The 6,000-nt window shown below is 38.5% G+C and overlaps 1 long non-coding RNA gene across 1 annotated transcript in view; it reads right to left on the bottom strand.

Moving 5' to 3' along the window:
- Positions 1-655: 655 nt before the first annotated feature.
- Positions 656-6,000, bottom strand: part of LOC137750675 (uncharacterized) — a 37,317-nt gene continuing 31,972 nt past the window's right edge. The window contains exons 2-3 of the long non-coding RNA XR_011070526.1: positions 1,191-1,307; positions 656-1,061 (exon numbers count right to left, since the gene is read on the bottom strand). This is a non-coding gene — a long non-coding RNA (uncharacterized lncRNA). The remainder of the gene's footprint in view (positions 1,062-1,190; positions 1,308-6,000) is intronic.

Raw genomic sequence — 6,000 nt, 5'->3', positions numbered from 1 at the left:
AAACTGAGGAAATGAGGAAGATTGTGGACAACCCGAAGTCCCAGGGCAAGTCCAGGGGAGAGGAAGGACTGGAATCCAGGTGTCTCCACTCCCAGCCCTGGACCACCCTGTCTTGTTGTCTCAGCTGCATCAGGAAAAATTAAGAAAATAAGAGCAGGACATAATAACAAAGACAGCAGGTGTTTATAGGGGGTGGTATATGGACATGGCTCCTCAACTCCATCCTGGAGCCACTTTAGTCCTTGGATTATTATTTCAACATTAGGGCCCCTATATTCTGACAACCATCCTTCTTTCCCACATCTCCAGCCCTGTTCGATTTCTTTTTAGGGAACCAATGTCAAAAGAATATACTCTTCTAGTTCCCAAGAGTCATATTTCATGAATCCTGATGGGCACCCTTCCTTTCCAGATTCCAAACCTTAGTCTCCTGTCATTTATTCTTTGCTGGGCTCTCTAGATAAGTTATGTGTATTCCTTATTATAAGGTTCCCATGTCAGGAATTCAGACATTTATACACAGAGCTAAATACAAATATAGATTCATTTATTCTTTCTAATTCCACAAGAAATTTATAAACATTAATAACATTCAAACACTACATAAATATGCAACATAAAAAGTGAAATTTCCTCTTCTCACAGGCCTCCAGAAACAACCACTGCCAACAGAGTGGCCTTCTCCATTGTTTTTAATTTTTCTTATGCATAACATTTTAAAAAGCAGGGTCATATCACACAAACTATTTTATAACTTGCTTTCTTGACTTTACATCTCTTGGTCATCTTTCCAAGTCAATTTATAGTGGTCTTTCTTCTTCCTTCTAATATCTGCAAGGCACTCCAGCATTTTCCCAACCATGGATCTGTCAGTGGACACTCGGATTATTTCTAATTTTCCTCTGTTCCAAACTACACTGCACATTAGAATATCTAACACCAGGAGCTACACGTGAAACAGCAAGGTCTTCCGTTTATTTCACTTGCTGACTGTTGGTTTTTCTCTCACTGCATCTTTGGTCTCCAGTTGTGATAATGGTGGTAGCAGAAGACTGGATTTACTGGAGGGTTCAAAGATTATAGAATTATGACTCCCACTGTCAGAATCCTGCATGGACTCTCACTGGGGTCCCTCTTTCCTAAGGGAGCCCCTTGCCCATATATATGCCATCCACCCCCCACATCCTTGCCTCTTAAGCGATGGGGAGCTGGTGCTTCATTCCATAGGGCTCAGGTGCTGTCACTGGGACAGTCAGCAATACAGACAAAGTCACCAATCTTGAAGAGTCTTTAGTCTAGGAAGGATACTAGAGAAGTAAACAGAGGAACAAAAATTTCAGATGGAGATATGGTATGAAGAAAATACTACCAGGTATTGAGATAGAGAATAACTGAATGGGAGAAGGGAAGGGAATTTTTCAAAACCTTTTTTGAACAGGTAAGATAATCACATGGTTAAAAATTCTAATGTATTTTAGAGATTATTCCATTTTGGCATGTAGATTCTTTTTTATAACTGCATAGTATTTCACTATGTGGATGTACTATAATTACACAGCCAGTCCTTTACTGATAGACGTTTAGGTCATTTCCAATCTTTTACCAACCAATGTTGTAATGAAGTATCCTGGACATGTGTCATTTTACACATATGCAAGTGCGTCTACAGAATAAGTTCCTAGCTGTCAATTCACTGGGTCAAAGGGGACTTATAATTTTGATAGATATTGCCAAGTTGTAGGGCAGGGCTCAGCAAATTTTTTCTATAGAAAAAGTAAAAGTAAATATTTTCAGCTGTACAGTCCAGACAGTCTCCGTTGTTACTACTCAAGTCTGCCATTGGAGCACAAGAGCAACCATAGAGCAACCAAAGAAATCAGCATGACTTAGTTCCAATAACATTTTATTTAAGGACATGGAATTTGAATTCTATATAATTTTTACATGACACACAATGTTATTCTTTTGATTTTTTTTCAACTATTTAAAAATGTGAAAACTGTTTTTAGCTCATGGGCAGTACCAAAACAGGCATCAGGCTGGATTTCACTCACAGGCTGTGGTGTGCTGACCCCTGCCATTTACATTATGCGCCGCTACACTTGGAAGTCTGCATTCACCTACAGCACTGGCAACACCAGGCATTACCAACTTTCAAGTCTTGCCAATTTGACAGGTGAAATTGTACCTTAGTTTAGTTTAGCTTTACTTGCATTTCTCTTTTCATAAGCAAAGTAAATGATCTTTTCTTATCAATTTCCTTTTGTTTAAACCATTCTATGTTCATTATTTAGTTGATATTGTCATTTTCTTGTTGGTTTGTGTGCCTTCTTCATAGCATACAGAAACTAACACTTTGACAAAATTACAGTATTTTTCCCAGTTTGTCATTTCTCTTTAACTTTGATGTTGGTGATTTTTACTGGCTACAAACACTTTATTTTTAATCAATCTTTGATTTTATGTCTTACAGATTTTCTGTCATCATTAGAAAGACTTTCCCCCTTCTATAATTTTTGCATTTTCTTATATTTTTATGGTTTCTTTTTTAACATCTAACTATTTTATTCATTTGGAACTTATCATACTGTAAGGTGTGATGGGCTATTTAGTTGTCCTAACCTAATTCATTGAATAATCTTTCTTCACTGACTTTAGATGCAACCTTCATCTTATTTTAAATTCTTATGTGTATTAGGGTCTGTTTCTGGAGTTTCTATTCTGTTCCAATGATGTTTTCTTATTCATACGCATGTACCATACTGCCTTAATTAATAAGTTTTTATAAAATTTAATAGTCACCACTCATTATTTTTATTTTCCAGAATGTCATTATTAATTATTTACCTTTCTAAATAAATTTTAGAATCAGCTGCCTAGTTTTAATAAATAATCTTCTTGTTATTGGGATTACATAAAATTTATAAATTAAAGAACTGGCATCCTTATCTTATTTTCTTCTTATCTATGAGCATGACTTTCCATTTTTAAGTCACCTTTTACATCTTTCAGATCATTCATGTGCACTCCCAAAATTGTTCATTTATGTCAAAATATTTTAAAAAACAAACAAAAAAAAACCAAAAAAGAAAAAAACCTCTGACCTTACATGTAGTAAAAGTACCAGTTAGATTACAAAGGGGGAGTGAAAATTATCCAGGGGAAAAAAGCTAGCCTGAGATACCCAGACACGAACCCTTATCAGAGAGAGATGCTGTAATTAATTAGTCTAACTCACACTGATGCAGGTTTCGGCAGGAATCGATTTCGGCAGAAATCGTCTTCCTGCTCTAAAATCTGTTCTGTAATAAAGAGAGATTTTCTTCCTTTTCATGTACTGAAAAAGAGTTGGCATTGACAGCACTTGGAATAAAAGAATTTTCTAATGGTAAGAAGATTCATGCATGGATGGATGGATGGATGGATGGATGGATGGACAGACAAATACCAGTTTATTGAGGGAGCTTTAATCTCTCTGTAAGTCTTCTGTCTATCCCTCATATGAAATATAACTTTGGTTCAACTCAACAAATATTGACAGAAAGTTAAGACCATTAAAATGGACTTTCAAGATTTCTTTCAATTCCAGGATTCCACAAAGGCATATGGAAAAACAAAATGTTTTTTTGTTTTCCTTTCTTATTTGTTTTCTTCTCTTTATTAACTGAACACAACCCAAAGCAAATTTTAAAAATTAAAATTTAGTAAGCAAAAATGTTGTTCTTAAATGCTTTCTCTACTGTGGTTTCTCTTTAACTGATCTCTCTCCCACTGGATCATAACACGACTGGCATAAAGTGTTGCTGCAGATGGAGAGAAAATAAATTACTGAGCTAAATCCCTGAATGTATTTATATTTCCCAAGTAGCTTGTGGAAATGCTACGTGTCATGGAGGGCAGGGGAAGGGATGTGTGTTGGGGGAAGGGTGGATGGTGGGTGGGTATTTTGTTTTCTGATTTTTAATGATGCCATCTGAGTTTTCCCATGAAAACTAAAATATGGGTTCAGTTCACTGACACATATTCTCCACTAAAAACCCAGGGTCCAACCCAGAATCATTGTTCTGGATCCTTCAAATTTGAGCCATTATCATATTTATTAATCTTGCTCACATCTGTGTTGGAAATTCCTTGAACTAGAAGGAAACCAACCCAGGTAGAGTCGTATTATAACTAAAACTCTCCCTCATGCTTCTGCATCCCAAACTGTACAGCTGTCCTTCCAAAGTTTGCTCTGCATCAGAGCAGACCATGGTAACACACGGGAAGCAATGGGAGAAGGTAAATAACCGCTAGTCAAGGACTTTGGTCCCAGGGTGACTTGACCTTCATTTGAGGATGTGAAGCACAGTGCAATGGACCGAACATCTGTGACCTCCAAAAATTCATATGTTGAAACCCTAAGCCCAATGTGATGATATTTGGGGGTGGGGCCTTTGGGAGATAACTAGGTCATGAGGGTGGAACCCTCAGGAACAGGGTTAGTGCCGATATAAAAGGGATGGCAAAGAACTCTCTCATCCTCTTCCCACCATGGGAGTACACAACAAGAAGTCAGCAGTCCGCAACCTGGAAGAGGGCTTTCAGAACCTGACCATGCTGGCACCCTGATCTCAGACATCCATCCTCCAGATTGTGAGAAATAAACGTCTGTTGTTTGTAGGCCACCCAGTTTACAGTATTTTATTATAGCAGCCCAAGGCGACTAAAATGCATGATCTCCAACTTCCAGGCTAAAAATACTGACATATTAGCACCAAAATTGCCTACTGCAAACACCTGCAACTTCTGCTTGTGGACTTTTTCTGGTACAAAAGTGTTAGGGATTTCTGTGTATTAATTTTGTATCCTTCAACTTTACCGAATTCTACCATATGATCCAGCAATCCCACTCCTAAGCATATATCCGGAGAAAAACATGGTTCGAAAGTATACAGGCACCCCGGTGTTCACTGCAGCACTGTTTACAGTAGCCAAGACATGGAAGCAACCATATACTCCAATATAAAATAAAAATTTTTTTTAAAGTGTTCGGGAGTTAATGCCCTCAATAGCAGCCCTCGACCAGTGACTGAAAGGGATTGGTGGATAAATACCCCAACTCCCTCACCCCTCAAGCAGGACCATCTGAAGCACATCCTATACTGAGTTCCATTGCTAGTGGAATTAAGCTCCAGCTGCCCACATTGGTAAATATCTTGATGACGCACCCCTTATGGCCTTCTTTTACCTCCCTGTCTCACTTTTCTACCCCCTTCTAGAGTTTCCTAGGATCACCTCCCAAATAAATGACTTGCCCTGGGCTCCTTGTATCAGGGTCTGCCTCTGGGGAAATGCAAACTAAGACAGACCATGTCCCCCAGCACCGTGCTATATACACAGATTATGCCTTTAAAAAATGACAGTAAGCAAATGGACAAACAGAATGATCTAACATGGATTTGTAACAGAACTGAGAGGAAGATGAATGCATGATTTTAGAACAACCTGTTTCCTGTCTCTGGCTCTGTTTTCTTTCATCTTAGTGCTCACTCATTTGCCCAAACCCTCCAATCTAGCAGGCTGCTCTGTTTGAGGTGTCATAGACATTCATGTGCATTCTCACCTCCGTGCTTTTCGTGCATGCCATTCTCCTAACCTAGAATGACCTCTCCACACCTCCCCAACTTGTTCCAACTGCCCCAGTCCTTCAAGACCTGTCTCAAGCTTTGCTGCTTCCACAACACCTCTTGTGTCACAGCTAAGAGAATTACAGCACTCACAGCCTGTAATTGCAACTCGCTGCTTAATCATATGCTTTTGTGTTGTCTCTAACTATCACACACATGGCCATCTTGTCTCCCTAATTGAATTCGACTTTCCTTGAGAATAATAATCACATCTTGTACCTCTCTAGTCCTCCCAGGGCCTAAAATAGTGTGGCAGATACAATTAGTTGCCAATGTATGATTTATGCATTTAAGCAATAAAACACAAACGTGTATGACCAATAGTAATGAA

Source organism: Eschrichtius robustus, chromosome 16 (assembly GCF_028021215.1).
Source record: "Eschrichtius robustus isolate mEscRob2 chromosome 16, mEscRob2.pri, whole genome shotgun sequence".
Classification (NCBI taxonomy): domain Eukaryota; kingdom Metazoa; phylum Chordata; class Mammalia; order Artiodactyla; family Eschrichtiidae; genus Eschrichtius; species Eschrichtius robustus.
The sequence above is the reverse complement of the archived record's forward strand: the minus strand, read 5'-3'. Positions and strand labels throughout refer to the sequence as shown.